Raw genomic sequence first — 22,635 nt, 5'->3', positions numbered from 1 at the left:
TATTTGGTCAGAAGTTTAAGTAAACAACTAGAAAAGTAGGAAACCATTGGTCCAGGTTTTGTACCAATGGTGATGAGATCAGCTGGGAAAAACTTTACTAATGAGGCAGCTGATCCCAAGTACAGGCAAAGGTCCCCAAGATTTGGCAGGCTACCTGAAACTTTATTCTTGACTAATAAAGAGTGGGAATGATACACATCATGGAACTTCCCCTTCCTGAATGAAAGCTTTCTGGAATGCCCTTCCTAGGGAAATTAAGGACAGCACCCAATACTCCAGCAGTTCCATTTGAGATTGTGACTTCCATACCCATACTGAGCACCCCAACTAGGGACTGGAGAAGTGGCCAAGTCACCAGAAGCCAGAACTACCAATGAATACCTGGGCAGGGGCAGGCAGCTCCTAGGGCTCTGGGATAAGGTCTTGGGTCAGGTCTCCTAAGCTCACTTCCTACACTTCCTAACCAAAGGCTGTCATCTGCTCCAGCCCTTGCATATGCTCACTGAGGCCAAAGTATGTTACATCACTGCAGGCTGTGCCAGGGCAGAACTACACTGTCCCACTTCACCAGACCTGATTGCCTTGTACTACTTGGGACCCTCTGAGTGGCCTCAGTGCCTCCTTGCATTTCCCAACCACCTTGTCCTGCTTCCTCACCTCAAGCCTGACTGGGCAGATGCTCTTGTTCCTGGGTATTGTACCTGCTCCTAGACCTTGTCCCTACAGAGTTCCCCTCCTCCTAGTCCTTGTTCCTGCCATGCCTTAGTGAGGCTGGTGGTGCTCACCTGGTGTGGTCACACCTTCTGCAGGTGTTCCCTGAAGACTTCTTGGCTCTTCAAAGGTCACTAAGTTTCAAGCATCTGGTTTTGCAACACCTAGACTCAAACTTTAAAGCCCTGGATCTTGCTGACTGGCCACTCCCACCTCCACTATCTCCCACACTGCCATTGGCTGCCCCAGCTGCTGGGTGGAGCTTGTGGGAGCTCTGTCTCCTAAGGAAGTGATGAAGAGCTGTTCAACCCAGAAGAGATAGTGGATTTCTTATCAGAGGAGTAGTTCTTTATGAGGGCAAGTTTGAACCCCCTTTTGCCTCTGGCGACTGCCCTCTTTTTGCCCTTCCATCATGTGATGCTCTCTGCCATGTTATGAGTCAGAAAGAAGGCCATTCCCACATGTGGCACCTTGATACTGAACTTTTCGACCTCCAGAACTGTGAAACAATGAAATTTTGTTCATTATAAATCACTTGGTCTCTAATATTAATATGCTGTTACAGCAGTACAAAACAGACCATGACACCTTGTCTAGGTACTTCATATGAGTGGAATCATACACAATATTTACCCTTTTGTCTGGATATTTCATTTGGCAAAGTCTTTTAGTTTCACTGATGAGGTAGCATGTGTCATAATTTCCTTCCTTTATAAGTTTGGATAATATTTCAATATATGTAGATATTGTAGTATTGATTTTTATTTCTCTGATTATTACGTAGAACATTTTTGCATGTTTATTTGCCACTGGTATATGTTCTTTGAAATAATACCTATTTAAATCTTTACACATTGTTTTTAATTGATATTTGTTGTTGTTGTTGTTGTTGTTTTAGTAGTTCTTTATATTTTGTTGTACTAATTCCTCAATAGATACATGACTTGTAGATACTTTCTCCCATTCTGTGGTCTGTTTTCATTATGTTTATAGAGCTACTTAATGAGGAAATGTTTTTAATTTTAATGAAATTCTATTAGTTTTTAATTCTTGTTTTTTCTTGTTATATTTGAAAATTCTTACCAAATCCCATGTTGCAAAGGTTTTCCCCTGTTGTCTTCTAAGTGTTTTATATTTTCAGCTTTTATATTTAGGTATTTTATCTACTTGAGCTAATTTTTGTATACAATGTAAGGTAGGGGTCCAACTTCATTCTTTTGCATTTGGATTTCCAGTTAAACTATGACAATTTGTTGAAAGTGTTCTTTCCTTCTTGAATAATTTTGGCATTCCACATGAAATTTTTTAAAGTAATTAATGAAAAATTTCATTTTAAGACTTTTAAGTAATAAATAGAATAAATATATCAAGGAATTTGACACAATGAGTCAATGGTACCAACTACTTTGGGGTAGATAGTGGGAATTGAACTTAGAGACCCTTAACCACTGAGCCACATTCCCAGTTCTTTTTATTTTGAGACAGGGTCTTGATAAGTTACTTAGGGTCATTCTAAGTTACTGAGACTGACATTGAACTTTTGATCCTCCTGTCACAGCTTCCCAAGATGCTGGATTTACAGGTGTGTACCACCATCCCCAGCCAAGCTACTTATTTTAATGATTAGGTTTTATAGTTGCACTTGGCCAGAGCAACATCAGATGCATAGGGTGGAAATACTTACAACTGCACAAGAAACTGCCCTTAGACTCTGGCAGAGGCTATGGGTCAGATTCTGCTGTGAACAACAGTTTCCTTTTTATATCTTGGGAAGTGATATAAATGCCTGGAAAAAACATGCAGTTTTTTAATCCAAACATGACCGAATCTAAAATTAACCAAAAAAAATCTAACAACAAGATAAATAGGAAAGAAGACTATTGAAGCAAAAGAATTAAAGATATAATTGTGTCAAGTCAATGAAGTGATTATTTAAAAAAAATCTCTAAAGCAATTCATAACAGAAAGATGTTATTGCTAATCATTTGCTTCTTCTTTCTACTTCTCTAAACTAAGGTCATCAGAAAATAACTTTGATAACTTTTAAAGTTTTAGACCAAGTTTTAGTTAGACTTTTAATAAAATGCAGTTGAAAAAACTTCCTGAGTAATATTTTAAATGTAGTATCTATGAAAGTACATTATCTTATATAGATTTCTTTTTCTCACTAATAAAATCAGATGTAGTTCTTTCCTCAGAATCACCAAGTTTCAAGCTGAAGGAAAACCACAGTTAGAGTGGTGGTATTCAAGACACTGACATCACTTAACACCTCTTCCCACTGTATTGACACCTCCAGTTTGTTTAAATTGACTAAATGACTATAAAAAGCATTATCCAGCAGGCTGCAACAGCAAAATGGTGTGTGTTTTATATAGTGTGTAGGAAACAGTTTGCTGATGAACAGATATTCTCATAAAACCACTTGTGAAATGAATCTCTAGGTCTTTTTACCTTGTTCTCCTGAAGAGTTAAACCATCAGCCACTTCATTGAGTAGGTAGGTAAATCAATCACCAAAGTTAATAAATCTCTCACTTTAGGCTCATATGTGCTTTCCATGGTACTCTTTGTGCTTCTCAGAATTCATCTACATGTACCTTCCCTAATGGCTTCTCCAAGGCTCAGCCTTTTTGCAGGACATCTGAGATTAACCAGAGAAATCTTGCTTTCATGGCAAATGGGCAAAGAATGTGACAGATGTGTTTCAGTGAAATAATGGTCACGCATCCTGGTACAGGAGGTAACAGGGAGTTGAACTTGGAAGGCTCATCCCCACATTCCTCATCCTCATCCCCAGGTCTATTGTCTGTAGACTCTCTGGAGGCCAGAGGTTCCCTTCCACAGATATGACTGTGCCTCCACCACCACCTGATTCCTCCTCCTACAGTAGAAAAGCACCACCCCATCAGAGGGGACCCCATGCACAGTAAATGCACTTGAATCAATTGTTGTTTCCTCATGTTAGAATCATGTGCTCCATATTGAACAGTCAAGTGTTACTTTGCATGGCATCCTCTCAATGACCTGAGGAAGGACAAGCTCCCTTACTCAGAGGGTGGATTAGTTCTCCAGAGTAGAAGCTGAGTTCCCCAGTGGACCCTCTGGATTTGAGGATAAGGTTTGGCATCACAGCTAGAGATCGGTTGGAGGACAATTTCACCAAGAGACAGGGGCAGCAACCACTGAGAAGAGGACGTTGGTGGGGGACAAGATTCAGGAAAACAAACTTTAACCATGAGAGTGGAGTCAGTGATTTAGCAGCACATTCAAAGTATATTTTGAGATTTCCCTGGCTTTGTTTTGAGGGCATCACAGAGGAATTGATAGTTTTGATTATCTGGTCCTATTTCCCTTCTGTGCTCTTTTGTTTTTAAAGGTTGTTTTTGTGTGTCTTTAGAATTGTTGAATAAATGAATCTCATTGTTTTACTACCTGAGATTGTCCTTGTAGCAGTTCCACTGATTTAGGCTTCAAAGTCTGATAGTGAATTGATCGTAGGGAATACAGAGGGCTTTTGACTACTAGAAATGATCCAGGAGGACACGCTCAGGAAGCACAGGCAAAAGCACCCTTCTGGATTCTGATGGGCAGGAAGATGAGGAGCCCCAGGCCTGCACAGGCAGCACACCTCTGCATGCTCACAAATATTCTCTGCTTGACCAAACTGGAGTTGGCTTCTGAAACTTCTGCTAACCCTGCATGCACACTTTTTTATAAAATCTGATTTTAGCAAAGAACTCTGCTAAATCAGTTTAACAAGAATGCCAATCCTTGATTTGTGATCATCCTACTTATCTTAGTTTCCTTTTTCTCTTTCTTCCTCCAGATGGTGCCAGATATCCCTGTGTTCATCAAGAATCCTGTTAGGTCTGTTCAGCTGGATCCCCTTTATCCTCCATATTTCTTGTTAGTTTTCCATCCACTGACCCTCATTCTACTCCTTGGCCATAAATTTCCATTTGGTAATGTCATATTTGAATTTGAACACAATATCTCTCCTTCACCACAAGACCCGTTGCTGTGATTTCTATACCTATCTTAACAACCCTGAATAAAGTCTTCATAACTGTGCTTTAACAAGTGTCATTTAATAATTTTTCTTTTACAATGGCTTACCTGTCTTCCTGCTTCCAGCATAATACAAAATGAGTCAGCACCTATATCAGTGTATAGACGATGGCCTCAGGAATCACATTCCACTTTTCCTGGTGCCCTCAGGCTTCAGAGTTGAGTGTGCTAAACAAGTGATAATGAAGAGTCTGGCCCCAAAACTCAGATTCCTTTTCTAAACCCTGCTTGCCTGACTTGCACTGACGTTATTTCTTTAGTTCAGAGAAGACCCGTTTACTTACCACCTCTGATTCTGCATCCCCACTTCTGTGACCACCCTCACTTGTGAAGTGGGGTGTAGAGGAGTGTTGTGGAGAGCAGCTATACCCTGCACTTAGTTACTCCATGATGAGTTTTCAGGTTATTTCCAATGCCAAATTACTCCATTTTATTGAGTTTGCCATAAAGCTTCTCTATTTTGAGTACAAGTACAAAGGTAGGATACCTGTATACCTTGCTTATATAGGCAAACAATTGCCATCTGCCTGGCACAACCATAAGATACAAATTGATAAATAACTCATATATGCCAACATATCAAACTAAATTGGAGTTTCTGGACATGTGGGTATTAAAAATCATATCAGGAACACCAGACATAGGCATTTATCAACCTCACCTGACACAAGGTCCTCACCTAAGACCCATAAATGAGGAGCTACACCATGACAGCCCTGCACCATGACCTTGTCACCTGTTCATTTGATGATCCTTGCCCAGGAAAATCGCAGCAACGAAACTGATTTCCTGTTCCATCAAACTTCATTACAGCAATTTCTCCTGCCCATGACAATGTCACACACCCACTCCAAGCTGACACTTCCAGCTGACACTCTGAAACTGAAACGGCCATCTATCCAAACCATCTGCCCTGACAACTCTGCAGAACTAGTTTGTTAAAATTTTTACCAGACCACCTAAAGTGACTCTTTGACTTTGCGTTCTATCATTCTCTCTCCTGTTCCCTTGGGACAGTATTCTGCAACACTACAGCTACTTTAACCCTTTCATAGTCCTTCTGTGCCATAGATAGAGACAGAGATAGACGATGTGTGTGTGTGTGTGTTATGTGAAGTATGATGCTTACTTGTATGTTATAAATATTAGAAATTAATATTGGAATGAAAGAACAGCATCTGCCCAGTTTATGACTTTCAGATTACCCACTAGGATTCAGTGAACTGCCACCACTAAAACTGGTGTAGCTTGTAAATTTGTTGTTATTCACTAACTTCTGACATTGTGTAAAGACACAAACGTGTTTGATCTATGTTAATGACATATCTTGCTCACAATAAACACCCATCTCCTAGAGCAGTGGTTCTCAAAGTTGTGTCCCTGACCAGTAGCATCTGTATCTTTGGGATATGTATCTTTGTTTAGAAAAGCAAATTCTAGAACCCTATTGTAGGTCTACTGAAGCAGAGCCTCATGGTATAGTGTTTAGCAATCTGAGTTTTCACAAGCTCTTCAGGTGATTCTGATACACACTGAAGTTTGAGAACCACTGTCATAGGATTGTTGTGAAGATTAAGTGAAGGAGCTTATATAAAATACTCAGAACAGTGACTGGCACCTAAGTGCTAGGTAGCTGTTTGTATCATCACCACCAGCATTATCATGGCAGGAATTTTTCTAATAAGGCATTAATGTCTATAATAATGCTGTAATATTCATGAGAACCAGGCACTTGGGATGGAGATGCCCTTCCTCTGGAACAACCCCCTTGGCACATATACATGCACCTAAATCTCTTAATAGCAAAAAGATAGTCTTTTTCTTTGTCAATTGCCATAATGACACAAGAATTGATTTTTATTTCTGAATGTTTCATACATATGCACATATATAGTTATTTCTATTGAAATGTGCTTCACATAAAATTCATCATCTTAAAATGAATATTTCAGTGATCTTTGGTTTATTCACTATTTCAACCATCACCCCATCTAAGTCCAGAACATTTCCATTATACCAGAAAAGAGACTCTATATTTATTAGTCCCAGTTAGTTCCAATTCCCCTTACATTCTCCATTACCAACTTCCTATCTCTATGAATTTGTCTATTGTGGACATTTCAAATAAATGGGATCATAAAATATGTGATCCTTTGTATCTGACTTTTTTCATTTACCATAACAATTTTAATGTTCATTCATATAGTAGTATGTTTCAATACTTCATTCTTTCTATGGCTAAAAATATTCCATTATATTCCATATTTTGTTTCTTTTCTTCAGTTGATGAACAGCTGATTTCTTCTTTTTAGGCTGTTATGAGTAATTCTGCTATGAACGTTTGTGCACACATGTTTGCATTAACGTTTATTTTCATTTCTATTGGGTAAATATATAGGAGGATGATGAGATGCATAACTTTTTGAAGAATTGGCATACTATTTCTACAGTGTCTAAACCATTATATTTTCCAACAGTATTGATAGAAAGGAAGAAAATTGGGGATTTTCCTGAACTTTCATTTCTATTTGATCTTTTTGAATTTTCCTTCTGTGTTGTAGAAGTAGTGAAAACTATTTGCATGCTGTCTCCTTTCTGTTTATTATTTTGATTTAGGTGAAGAAAATTTCATAAATAAGAATATTTTTCTAAAAATACTAAACTTTGATAACTAAGGAAGTGAAAGGCCTCTACAATGGAATTTACAAAACACTGAAGAAAAAAATGAAGAAGGCACTGGAAGACAGAAAGACCTTCCATGTTCTTGGACTGGGTAAATAAATATTGTTAAACTGGCTATATCACTGTAAGTGACTTACAGTGTAAATGCAGTCCCCATCAAAACACGGAAGATTTCCTTCCCAGAACTAGAAAAAATACTCTAAAATTCATATAGAAACATGAAAGACCTTGAATAGCCAAAGCAATCCTGATCAAAAAGAACAATTCTGGAGAAATCAAAATACTTGATTTCAAAATACATTACTTTATAATGTACATTGAACCTGTAGAATGTTTTCAGTGTTACAGTCATTTAGCAATATTGATTCTCTGAATCCAAGAACCTGGGAGGTCTTTCCATCTTCCAGTGTCTTCTTTCATTTCTTTCTTTGTAACAAAACAGTATGGTATTGGCATAAAAATAATCACATAAAGTAATGAGACCAGAGTGCCAGAAATAAGCCTATGATACATCTACAGTCATCTGATTCTTTTTTTTTTAGAAAACTCTTATTTATTTTAATATTTAAATTATAACAATACAATAACTAGAAAAAGGACAGTATTCTCAGTGGCTTTAAACCACATCAATTTTTGCTTTTCAAAACTGCAATGCAGTTAAATCTATGCTTCTGCAACAATAGTACAATACAGCATCCTTTCCTGAATTAAGGAAGTGAGGTTTGGATAGACTGTTGCCAAGTACATACCAATTCTGCATGTTTGATATAAACTACATCAGGAAAGCTAAAACTGACTTGTACATCTATATTCAGCTGAAGCTTCACATCAGCAGCAATGAAATGACAGGTGCACCACTTTGCAAACTACTTCAAAAAAACAAATGACAAAATAAATATATCTGTTTTGTGTGCCAGATGTAAAAGATGAATAAACCCTGTGATTACTTGCACTATTTGAATTATATGAAGGTAAAATTAAGTCATCTATCTCTTGACAGAGGAGCCAAAAACATATGTTGAATAAAAAAATAGCCTCTTCAACAAGTAGCGCTAGGAAAACTGAATATCTATGCTAAGAAGATGAAGGCTAGATCCCTATCTCTCACCCTATACAAAATGAACTCAAAATAGATAAAAACCATAATGCAAAATCTGAAAATTTGAAACTACAGAGGAAAATGTAGGGGAAACATTTTAAGGTATCAATATAAACAACAACTTCCTGACTAGGACTTTGGTAGCTCAGGAAATAATAGCAAAAATTGACAAATTATCAAATTAAAAATCTTCTGCACATCAGGGAAATGCAAACCAAAACTATATTAAGATTCTATCTCACCCCAGTCAGAATGGTTATTATCAAGAAAACAAAAAATAACAAATGCAGGTAATGACAGGTGGGGAGAGGAACACTTATAAACTGTTGGTGGGAATGTATATTAATATAGCCATTATGGAAAACAGCATGGAAGTTCCTCAAAAATTGAAAAATAGATCTACTATATGATACAATTATAAAACTCCTGGGTGTATACCCAAGGAAATCAAAGCATATAACAGAGATACCTGCATACTCTTTTTTATGGAGGCACTACTCACAATAGCCAAGTTATGGAATCACTCTAGATGTTCATCAAAGTATGAGTGAATAATTTGTGGTATATATACACAATGGAATATTATTATTCAACCATTAAGAAAAATGAAACTGTGTCATTTGCAAGAAAATGAATAGAATTAAACATAACCATGTTAAATGAAGTAAATTAGACTCAGAAAGACAATTATCAAGTGTTTTCTCTCATAAGGGGTTGGGAGGGATGATATGAAAGTAGAAGGGGGGCTATTAGGAATGGCAAAGTGGACCCAGGGAGAGGAGATAAGATAGGGTAATAGGGAGGGTGGATGTAATCAGTACATTATGATGCACAGATACCCACTGCTTTATATAATGTGGGCTAATAATTATAATAAAATATTTTTAAAATAGTTCATTTTACTTAGAATGTGTCTAAATGCTAAAGTAAAGATAAATAAATTCATAATATTTGCTCCCTCGAAGATGCATGATTTCTCTTATTTGATCTTTCTTTTTAGGTCTAGTTAAGAACAAAAACACTTTACATGTTTTCTAAAAATTAAATTTTATATTAAATCTTAAAATTAAAATAAAAGACAAAAAATGTTGAAAGTTAGAATTTTGAACATTAGACTTTTTTTCCCCACAGAAGCGAAAATCTGATACCTTGATGTATCTTTTGGGAAATAAGTCTCTATTATTTTAGATCAGGGGTGGCAAATGTTGGCTACCTCTCATACATTAACTGGTCATTTTCAGTCTGCACAGGTTAACTACTTTATAGAATGTGAATTTCTTTACATAAGATGCAGACTTTCTGATTACCAAAATCCTCACCTGTCTCTTCAGATCTCCTTGAGCATGCATTTGACTTCCCTTCAAAGTCCTCCAAATAATTTCAGTTCTCAACCTCTATCTTCGTGGACACTGATGTCTCATGCCTCCTTCAAACTAGTGAACACTTTTGAATCAAGGAACCAACAAGGAAATTATGCTCCCTCCATAGATTCCCCCTCATGACTTTGTCCTGTTCTCAGACTGTGAGCAGAAGGAGACAAAATTCCAGGAAAGGAGGCTCAGCTCATTCCATAATCCACGAGAGGCAATTTAAAGAAGTTTTTTTTTTTGTTTTGTTTTGTTTTGTTTTTTTTTTTCATTTTAACCATACAGTTTGTCAAAGTCTGAAGAATGGATGATATTTGTTGCTGGTTAGAGTAGAGATATGGGCCTTTCATTTGCCCTTGAAATTTATGCAATTTTTGGTCCCACATCTGGGAAATGTTCATTGTTTTTTGGAATGATCATATTCTTGAACCCAGCAAAACTACTACAAAAATAGTAACATAAACCTGAATATTATATGCTTCACATATTCAAAAATTTTTAAATAATCTTAAATATTAATTAGTAGGGAAAGATTTAAATAGGTTACATATGTACAAACATTTTTATTACCATTCTTATTACAAAAAGTAAGTTTCAGAACAAGGAGCATAGTATAATCCTATTAAAAATCATGTAAAGATTGAGGCTGCAGATCAATGGTAGAGTGTTTGACTGGCATCTGTGAGGCCCTGTGTTCACTCCATGGTACTGAAAAAAAAAGGGAGGAGCAAAATAAAATAGCTATATCCATATATTTTGACAAATAGACAGAGGTTTATACATAGAGAAAGAATAGGAGAACTTGTAGCCAAATGTTAACAGCTTTATTTGACAATGGAAAAGAGTGGCAGTTTTGTTAGAGGAAACTTTTGCTTTTTGTTCTTTTTGTTATTTAGTATTTTTACTTAAATTTTTATAACAGTGAATAAATTTCAACCCCCAAATACAGAAGATGCACACACTAAAAACTTTTTTTTTCATTCTAGTCCTCACTCTGTTCACACGTACCATCTATTGTTGGTTTCTTATTTGTCCTAGAATTTATGCATGCCTTTAAGAACCAATTTATAGGAAGATTCTTACTGTTTACTTTTCCATGAAGGCACCACATTACATCCTGTATCACACCTTATTTTTTGCCCTTTCAGCAATATATTCCACACTTTTTATGTTGTTTGAAAAAAGCATTTTACAATGATAAATACTCCTTATGAATTTCAGTCAATGAGAAATGTCGGGTCTCAGGTGGGGTTATTCAATTGTCACAGAGTTGGTAGGGCTACTTTTGGCAGGTAGGAAGGTAAGAAATAGTTAAAACTTGAGGCAAAAATAGCTACTTAAGCAACAAACTTTATCTCAAATAGATAACGAATTTGCCCTTTGCTTACTGATTTTTTTCCACTTACAAACATTATTCAACTTCTCTACACAGTTCCTGTATCCTTGTCCTGAAACATCTTTGTTGAAACATGCCAGCATTCTTTCCTCAAATGTGCCCCTAAGCACTTACTCCACACTTGGAGAACAGTGAACATGGAAGTTTAGAATGTGAGCAGAGCCAGAGCTGGGAGTGCGCAGCCCTTCTGTGACTTTCCAGTCATGGAACTTAGGCAGGTTGTCGGACCTCCTGGGTCTCAGTTTCATCATTTCAGAACTGGGAATAAAATTATCCTTTCCTTGTAGATTATTGAGAGAGATTAAATGAAATAGATAAAACATGAGTTCATAGTAAAGCTAATTTAATATTGCTTTATTGTGGGGTAAGAGATGAAATTCTTCCAGAAGTCTTGATTAATTAAGAAAATATTTATTCAAGAATTTGATGCACATGCAACCATCACTTCTTTCCTTAATTCCTCTGAGCCAGGTTATCAAGTTAATCATGAAATCATTGTGGTGAGTAAGCATACATGTAGAAAACAAAGACTTAACATGATTAAATTATGTTCCCAAATTGATCAAATTAGCTGTATGTATGCCAGGACTATACTCATACAACTTTGAATAAATTCAGATAACTTTTCTTGTCTCTTTAGGATTTAGGAAATTATTTGAAGGATGCTCAAATTTTCTTCAGAACTGTTCAAGATTACAATAAGACGACATCCCAGTCCCAACAGAGTGGATAAATTTTAAAACCAAACATTGAATGTCTTTGATGATAGGTAGAAGTTAACCCACAATAAGGAGGCAAAGGGAAGAAAGTTCAGTGGATTCAACAAAGGGGGATGGAGGGAAGGAATGGGGGATAAGAAAAGGAAAGACAGTGGAATTAATCTGATATAATTTTACTATGTGCATATATGAAAACACCACTGTGAATTCCACCATCCTGTACAACCACAAGAATGGGATCCTAATTAGAATATGATAGATTCCATGCTTGTATAATTATAAAAAAATGGATTCTGCTGTCACATATAACTAAAACAAAACAAAAACTACAACAACAAAAAGAAAACCTATAGTAAAACTAAGCATTGACTAGGCTGCTGAGAGCAACTGGAACTCACACACTACTGGTTAAAGTGTCAAATATAAGTTTGCCAGTTTTTTATAAACTAAATCAGATATCTATCCCCAGTGCCTCACATTTCTAATCTTAGACATTTACCCAATGGTGGAGGTTCACTGCAGTTTTATTCACAACAATTTCAATGGAAATATTTGGGTAGGTGTCCATTTGCAGGAGAATGGATGAGCATCCTGCAGTATATTCATACTCAGTAATTTTAAAAGAACCAACTGTTTCTATTGACAATAACATGAATGAATCTCAAAAACTTTGTGAAACAAAAGCAGTCAAATTAAATTACATGAAGTTCAAGAATGGACAAATCCTATAACACATTAATTAGCTTGATTTAGTCATTCCATAATATAGACATAATTCAAAACATCCCATGTACAAACTGGGCTTGGTGGTGCACAACTGAAATTCCTGCAGCTTATGAGGTTGAGACAAAAGGATTACAAATTTGAGGGCAAGCTCAGCAATTTAGGAAGGCCCTAACCAACTTAGTGGGAATCTGCCTCAAACAGCTCCCCCACAAAAAATATAGGCAATAGACAAATGAAATTTTATCTGTAAATTTAAAATAAATAAGTGAAAAAAAGAAAAAACATCCATCCATTAACAAACAGAGAAACACCTATCTGATAAAGGAATTTTATCCAGACTATGTAATCACTACGTCAAAGAGATATCTGCACCACAATTTCAAAATAGTATTATTATAATAGACGAAATATTGGCTGATTCTAAATGTCTGTCAGTGGATAAATAGATAAAGAAAATGTAGTATATCTACACACTGGAATAGTAACTTTTTACGTTTATGTGTGGTACTGGGAATTGAACCCAGGGGCACTCTCCAATGAGCAGTATTCCCACCTTTTTATTTTGAATTTTAAGACAAGGTTTTACTAAGTTGACCAGGTTGCCCTTGTACTTGCCATTCTCCTGACTTGCCCTCCTGAGTCAGTGGGATTACAGACATGCACCACTGCACTTAGCTGAATACTGTCTTAACAAAGAAGGAAATCTGGTCATCTGAAGCAGCATAGATGAAATTAGAGGACTTTACATTAAGTGAAATAAATAGGACACAGAAAGACAAACACTACATTATCTCAATTATGTGTGGAATCTAAGAAATTTGAATTCATAGAAGTAGAAAGTAGAATAGTAACCAGGCACTTGTGGAGGGTGGAATTTCAGAGATGTTGGTCAAAGGGTACAAAAATCTCAGATAGCAAGAATGAGGAAGAAAAAGGAGGAGAATTTGTTTACAGACCTATCCATTAATGGAAGGAATGTGGAGGTCATTTTGTGAAAAGGCTCTTGGAATTAGAGATATGGAACTTTTATCTATAAGAGAAGCAATCTGCCCAGGAACAATAAAGTACATTTTTGGTGAAGTTGCTGTAGGTAGTTTTGGTTTCGGAGCAGCAGAACATGCTCAGACTTGTAATGGTAGTGGGTACCACTTAGGATCCTGAAGAAATTATTTCCTTGAAGAAAAATTATGCTTACTAGAGTACAAACCATTCCCTGGACACTGGGATCTGTACTAATAACTAATTGAGAAAACATCTTTCTGGAAACCACCTACTCACTGCGTACAATGTAGTGGTCAGTACCTCCTGTAGGTCAGCGCAGAATCTACCTGGGTTGCACATGTTTCTTCCCAAAAAGGTGAGAGAGGCTGACTAGGTATGTGTGCACTAACATGAAAAGGGGTGGTCACTGATCCTGCAGAGCAGGGAGTCACATGGGGCTGAGGTCTAATTAACCACTGACTGTAATATCCCTCATTGATGCAAAGCTCTGCAAGGTACAGGACAAAGAACAAGTCTCTCATGGTTTCATTTTTTAACCCAGAGAGGATTAGAGGATTAATCTGTGAAGGAGTTAGGATGACTGCTCTCCTCCATCTAACAGGATAGAAGCTGAGGGTGGTTGAAGTGATTCCAAAAAGTCAAAAGTTCATTTGGAGTAACAGAGAAATCATTAAGACCAAAAATGAAGCATTCTACAATGTTTCTCAACTTTCTTTCAAAATACTTAGTTGTCTAAGGAAAGGATAAGTTCCTCTGTGTGATTTTTGTCTTTTTTTCATTTATTATAGAATTTTCTATGGCACCTATAGTCACTTGATCATAGATCACACTCATCCTTTTATATCAGAACACATAGATCTGCTATTTTTTATTAAAATATTTATATACTTATTTTTATAACATAAAAATTGTACTTATTTATGATGTACAACATGATGCTTCCAGATATATACATATATAGAGAGAGAAAGAGATAGATAAATCTTTGTGTAATGGCTAAATCAAGCTATTTAATACATGTATTACCTCATATGCTTATAATTTTGTTGTGACAACACTTAAAAATCTACTATCTTAACAAGTCAAATATATAATATATTATTTTTATTAACTATAGTCACCATGATGTACAATAGACCTCTCGAACTTTTTCTCCCCTCTGTAATGACTACATAGATTTCCACAGGTGGATATACCTATTGGTAAACAACATGTGGCTGTCTCCCTATTCATTTTTTGTTTTTGTTTTTGATTTTGATTTTTGTTTTTCAAAAGGGTGCTGATACTGTCAATCTAGCACAGGAACCCTGCCTGGATCCTCACTATCTGAATTAAGTTTCTCATGCTCATAAGAAATAGACAAAGATGGGAAAAGTAATAGTGAACTTGATGCAGTTTGATCCAACTGCAGAGAAACAGTTAGATTGCTAGATTGCTTCTTCCCACCAGCCCAAAAGAAGCATTCATAAACAAAATCAGGTTACATATATATATATAACCTGTGTTACACAGACCTGAGTGGGTAATTTTCACTCCCATCTTCTCTGACACCTATCCAGGTCAGGGATCTCAGCCTCTCCAGCTTCTTTCTCTCAATAGAAATGTATTCCCAATTCAGAGAAAGGGTATCTTCCAAATACAGTCTGTTTGGGGGAGTTGTTTTTTTGTTGTGTTTTGTTATTATAAATTTGGACAATGTTATAATACATTCTTTCACATTGGTACGGATTACTTAGGATTCTTGGGAGCCTTGCTACATTAATTTGTATTCCTATTAAGGCTTATGTAGATATTTCCAAATTGCCCCCCAAAAGGCTGAACTCATTTATACTCTCATGGACTCTGTGAGAGTCCTCCCCTCTTCTTTCCATCATGACCATCCTGGATGAACATGTTGAGTATTTACAGATTCACATTCTAATAGGGAGTTCTATACACTGGAAATCAATTCATGAGAATAGTTTTTGCTTTTGTCTTTAAGGTGAAAAATAGTTTAACACCCTGGGCTATATATTCAATTTATAAAAATAAAACCATGTGGCACTAATTTTTCTAATGGGTAGTCATGTACACAGCAAAATATTGTAAATTAAAGCAAATTTTCTTCCCCTTCCCTTTTTTCTCTTTTATTCTGTAGGCAAGTTCAATGACAGCAATTCTTGAATAATGTCAAGAAAATATTTAACTGGGTGTCTGTCCTCCTGCACATCCCAATGACATAATTTTTTTAAACAACAATTTAACAGTTAGTTATTTCTTTTTCATTTCAAGATTTCAAGGTTTTTTGTTTATTGTTTTATTTGGCAGTTCTTGGGTCTGAACCTAGGACCTTGTCTATGCTAGGCAGTTGTTTCACCACTGAGTTACATTCCCAGCCTGATTCTTATTAAAATCCCACTGCTGTAGCAGAAATTAGATTTTTTTAACAACTCCACAAATACAGGCAGAAATTAAAGTCATGCAAGGACCATATCATTTTCATGTGCATATTTACACAAGACAGGTCCTCTTTCCCAAACTTAAGGTTTACTGCAGTATACTGAAGGGAATTGGCAGGGAATGGGGGTAAATTGGGTCAACAAGGAGGTTGCCATGGCAGCAACATAGGTAACATGGTCACCAAAGCCAATCTTTTACAGGTTTATAGCATTGTAAGAATCTGTCTATTAGCTCAGTACAAGACCCTGTGAGGGCATGTAACCCTGAATCAAAACTATGCACTGGGACAAGAAGAGGATGAGGCAAGAGGGTGAAAAATGGAAAGATTGTAAGTGACATACAGCCAGAGTAAAGCAAAATAAAATGGAATCCCGGAGGACTTGAGGCCAGATTTGTTCAATACAGTCCATGTTTTGAGCACTAAATCCTGAGCACTAAAATATCTCTAGGGTTGAGATTCTCCTGATGTCCCCAGATCTTATGGGTCCATGGATAGATTTCAAGAAGCCTATATTAATCAAATTTTCTAAAGAAAGAGAACAAGTAAGATATAGATAAATAGATGGTAGATAATAGAGAACCAGTAAGATATAGATAAATAGATGGTAGATAGTAGATAGAATCAAAAGACTTGTTAAAAGGAATTGACTTATGTGATGATGGAAGTGGAGACATCCAAGATCTGCAGTTGGCCAGCTGATGACCAGGAGAGCTGATGTATACTGTAATCTGAGTCTAAAGTCATAAGAATCAAAACAGCAATAGTGTTAACTTCCAGTCTGGTAACTGTCTGGCTCAGGCCCTAAGAAGAAATGATGTTTCAGTTTGAGTCCAAAGAGAGGAAAAAAAACAATACCCCAGCTCATTCCCCAAGAAAATAAGGAGCTCACCCTTATTCATGGAAGATTAGCTTGTCTGGTCTATTCAGGCCTTCAATTACAATCTGCTTTACTCACCCTACAGATCCAAATGTTAATCTCATTCCTAAACATACTCATATACCCCAGGGTAAAATTCACTTAAATATCTTGATTTCCTATAGTCCAGTCAAATTAGCATATAAAATGCACCATGACAAGCCACCCCCCTTGTCCCCCTGGCACCAATATGCTTCTCCTTAAAACCATTCTTGATATCTAAATAAGAGTCATAATTCTGCCTAACCTGATACAACTATTTATTTTCCCTGGAAAAGAAAGTAAATCCCCTGAGTAATATTTACTTTTCTTGATATCCTCTAGCTTAAAAACTTTTATATTAAATAATAATACTTGAATGCCTTGATATAGTTATCTTATGCTTCATAATAAGGGAATAAACCAGGAGAAAACTGAAAATATTACACATACACATGCGCGCGCGCGCACACACACACACACACACATACACACACACACGTCATCATTCAGTGTCTGTGAGGGATTAGTTCCAGGATTCAGTTTCCCATGAATACAAAGTCTGTCACTGCTCAATTCCTTACATAAAACTGTAGAGTATTTGTGTGCAACCAAAGCACCTTTCTCCACATAATTTAAAGCATCTCTAAATTATTTATAATATCTAATACAGGCATGCCTTATTTCATTGCACTTTGCTTTATTATGCTTTGCAGAAATTATAGATTTTACAAATGGGATGCTTGTGGCAAACCATTATGCAGCAAGCATATTGGCACCATTTTTCCAAAAGTATGTGCTCACTCCATATCTTTGTGTCACATTTTGGAAATTCTTAAAGTACATAAAATTTTTATTATTAGTAGTATCATTACCATTATTACATCAGTGCTGATGATCTGTAATCAGTGACATTTGATGTTAATATTTTAATTATTTTGGTCCCATGAACAGCATCCATTCAGTCCCCAGCACAGTATTACAACAAACATAGCATAGCATTACAAAACTGTATGTCTGACTGTTCAACCAATCTGTCATTCTCCTATCTGTCTCCCCATCCTGAGGCCTCCCTATTCCCTGAGACACAACAATATTGAAGTTATGCTAATGAATAACCCTACAGTGTCCTCTAAATACTGAAATGAAAGGGAGAGTTGCAACAGATCTCACTTAAAATGAAGAGCTAGAGATGATTAGCTTACTGAGGAAAGTATGTTACAAGTTGAAATAGGTTGAAAGCTAGCACTTTTTTTAAAAAAATGTGGACAAAATATCTTTATTTTATTGTTTTGTTTTTTTTTTTTTTTTTTTTTTTAATGTGGGGCTGAGGATCAAACCCAGGGCCTCACACATGCTAGATGAGTACTGTACCACTGAGCCACAACCCTAGTCCTGAAAGCTAGCGCTTTTGTGCCAAAGAGTTCATGAAGTTGTGAATGAACAGAAAAAAATTTTAAGGAAATTGAAAGGTGAGTGGTGAGTGCAATGGTTGACAGGCAAAGATACAATAACAAATCAACAAATAACGAAGGCCACTGTTTTGGGCACCAGATAGTTCTGGGTTTGAATCTTCCTCTTAACAGACATGCAACCTTGGGAAATATATTTAAACTGGTAGAGCCCCCACTTCCTCACTAGTACCAGGGAAATTAGAAATATGTAGCTCAGTGGCTATTGGAAGTATTAAATAGGATGTTTCATAGTGTGTATCATGCAGCCTCCAACTTAGAGATGCTATTATTCTCCTTAGACCTGGTTTAGATGAAGAGTGCCTTAGTATCATCGAAACACCCTTGATGGTGCAGCACCTTAAGATAGATCACTGTAGATTTTAGATAGAATTTTTGATTAACACAGGAAAGTTCAAGGACATGTGACAAGTGCTTGAGAGCTGGAAAAAGCTGTGTGTTGAGGTTTCAGGAGCCAGGAGAGATGGCCAGATTAGAGACAACAGGTCATCAGTGCTGACCCAAAGCCATTTCAACATGTCACCTCTAGTGTGCTCTGAAGACCTCAGGTGCTCTTGGAATTTCTCAACCAAGCCAATTTTAATTGTCATTGCTTTCCTCAAGTATTCCTTGACAATTGAGCCCCTACCTACATGTGATATGCCAAAAGAGGTTACAGTGGGCAGAATCTCTAGCTAAATGTAGTGATCAGTCAGTGATCCAATGGGAATCTTGGTTCTTCCCTTTTATCTTTTGCATATTTTCAGATAAACATTTAGCAAATAAAATAAGATTTTTTTAACTTATAAAAAGAAAAAATGACTGTCTTAACTTTTAGTGGACACACTGTCCATTGTTCTATTTGTTCTGACTGAACTTGGAATAGACCTGAGTGAACACTTGCCTTAAAATTTCCATTTGTAGTGCCTGACCTGCTCATAATCTAAAGAGAAAGACATTGGTTTATCACAAACAAGTGGAGTTTATGTATGTTTAATTATCAAGTGCAGAAATTAATCACCAGCTAGCTGGTTCAGGAGCAATACTGTCACATATTCTCTATAACTTTTTTCTGGGGATGGGACAGTAGACACAAACAGAGCTGGCTTGATTTCCTTCCTTTGGAGATTCCAGTGAATAACTTGGTGACAGTTTTCAAGGATTCTCAGAGACATCGTAGCAATGTTTTTCTAGCAGTTTATTCCATTCTTCATTTTTGAGGGGTTAAATAACAAAACAATTATTATGAAAAACTTAGAAGTGTAAAGCTAAAATACAATTAACAGTAACAAAAACTCACCCACACTTGCATAGTTCTTCTATTACTTATGAAATTCGTAGTCAAATTGGAACATACCGCTCACTTACATACCAAGCATGGCATACACTCTCCCTTCTATTACAGGCATTCATCATACAAATCCTTCATCGTTTTCAAACCACCCTTAAGAAGACTTGTACTCTTCTTAAAACAAACCTGGCTTGTATCACACCCTTGAAAAAATCTAATCTTTTTCTCCTCAGGAAACTTTCCTTTCCCCACACTATCAGGGGAGTTAGTTATGATAAACTAAAACCCAGTAAAACCCAGTTCCCTGTATTCCTCATGACATTTTACTATTGCATTAAATTCCTAAGTATGTGGACACTGGCACACACAGGGTCTAAGAGTCAGTAAAAAGAGAAGCTGCTCTTTATTGGATATCAGCTTTCAGGGACAGAGAAAAGTAAAGTTCATTTTTATTTTTATTTTTTTGGATTGAACTCTAGCAAAAATAATGATAAAGATACCAATCAAGCCTATAGTATACCTCTGTACTGCTCATGAAGGACTAAGCAAAGATGTCAGGAGAAAAAAAAATCCAATAAATCCACAACTTGGAAGATTCTATACAGTACTGGTTTTGCATGTTTGCCCCATGGCAGGGTGTTGTCTCTGTGAAGGTCCTGTAGTGGGTCTTCACCATTTGTGACTTGTGCTGACACAAGTTCTCTAGTACCATGTATCCAAATCAAAGACAGGAGGAAAATTTGAAATCCTGGGAGCCCTGGGTGGGATGCAGCAGAACGTGGGTGAAGCTGCCTCTCAGTGAAAGAAGTCTGCCCAGCAATTCAGGCCATGGAAGCACACGGAAGGAAATCCATGACAAATTGAGTATAGAGTGTGGCCAGTTCGATATGCATTTAAAGTACGTCACTGACAAGAAAACTTAAAATGTTAGAAACTCCTACAGTTTGTACGTGGAAACAAAACAAAGCTTTGCAGTGGTGCCCCAGATTTGACAGCAATCCAAAAATTAATGTACCATGAGCAGTAGTGGGTTTGGAAACTGAAAACTTTTGAAACTAGTAATAGCAATAATTGTTAAAAGATAACTGACTTATCTTTCCAGGGTTACTAAAACAGTAATAGTATAAAACCTGTTATATTAGCAAAAATGTGGTAAGAAACACAAGATGTTATCAGTTAATTAATAAAGTAATATTTTTTGAGAGGGGGGACAAGACGGAGCAACACAAATGCAAATTTTTGTTAGCACTAAATCCTTTCTCATATGTTAATTAACAGGTGACCAAAGTAAAATGGTACATATGTTATGTCCAGTTAAAAATAAAGAAAAAATGTGCATGGAGACATTTACCTAGCACTATTTATAGTAGAAAAACACACATGTGTGATTCAAAGAATGGAACAGTTAAGAAAATTGGGATGTGACACATTATTGTAGCATGCTGTAGTCATTAAAGCTGACATTTCTGAAAGTTTCTAATAGCATTGAAAAATACTCTGTTGTAATGGTAAGTTAAAAAAAAAAAAAAAACCAGAGCATCAGATACTATATTTCATGTAATTTCAGCAACACGTGAATACGTACAGGAAAAAACACCTGAAGGGGAAAAAAACCCCTTTATTGCATGATATTACCCAAAAGCCTGGGGGAACTGTCCCTCCCTGAGGCAGTGTATGATCAGATTGGTTTGTCAGTGCATGAACTCCAAATCAGTGCCTGGTTTTCTCCTTCTGCAGGCATGTAGGTCACAGAATATCATGATTTGGAAGAAGCAGTGCTCACCCAGCTCTGGGATAACTGGCCTTTCTTCTTGGAAGACAGAATGGTTGTCATTGATGTTGGCTGTGATGAGAACTGAGGGCTTTGCAGAACTCCTGTGGGGCTCGCTCTGGTGCAGAAGCCTCAGAATCAATCAGAATTGATTTCCTGCCCAGAAGGTCAAGTTTTTATAGTCAGAGAATCCCTCTCCACACATACAAACAAGATACACATCTACACGTTTTTTACACACAACAAATATAAGTTTATACTTATAAATCTATGCATGTAACACAAAGATGCACAATACACACATAAATACACATGCACATATCTTCAGACACTCATGCACCTAAATACATACATACACATGGGCACTTATATACTAACTCAGTTACACATATGTATGAACATGCACATAACGCACATATACACACATGTACGAATAAATGAAGGTTTATATACATACACGTGTACAACACTGATATACAACTCATGATATACACATACTCATACATATGTGGCACAAACACAGACATATACACCAGATTATAAAATAGGTACTTAGTAGAGCAGTAAAAATTGCCCTCAGATGACCCAACACATGCTCTGAATTGGGAATAATTTAACAGTGCAACTTGATCTTAATTGTTCATCTCTTTTTCTTCTAGTCTCTAAGGAGTATTACTGAAACAAATAATTTCTAAGAGTCCTTTTACTTGTAAAATTATGTGATTTCAATGGGACAAGATGAACAGTCATGCATCAAACACTGATTCAAATTCATCTTTGTTCCTGACAAGGAGCCTGATGGGCTGGAGTCACAGCCTTGGGCACCTGGTAGGGCTATCAGTCTAGTCTTCAAAGGTGACATGCTGTGGATAACCCAGGGTCCAGGAGACTGTACTGCAGGCATTTGTGTGACTCCTCTTCTGTCCTCCTTCACCTGCCACACACTACCAACTCCTTTCTGAAGAAGAATTGATCTGGGGAGCATGTGGTCACCAGCCAGCAATCATTGAGCTAG

Source organism: Sciurus carolinensis, chromosome 14 (genome assembly GCF_902686445.1).
Source record: "Sciurus carolinensis chromosome 14, mSciCar1.2, whole genome shotgun sequence".
In the NCBI taxonomy this organism is placed as follows: Eukaryota; Metazoa; Chordata; class Mammalia; order Rodentia; family Sciuridae; genus Sciurus; species Sciurus carolinensis.
The sequence above is the reverse complement of the archived record's forward strand: the minus strand, read 5'-3'. Positions refer to the sequence as shown.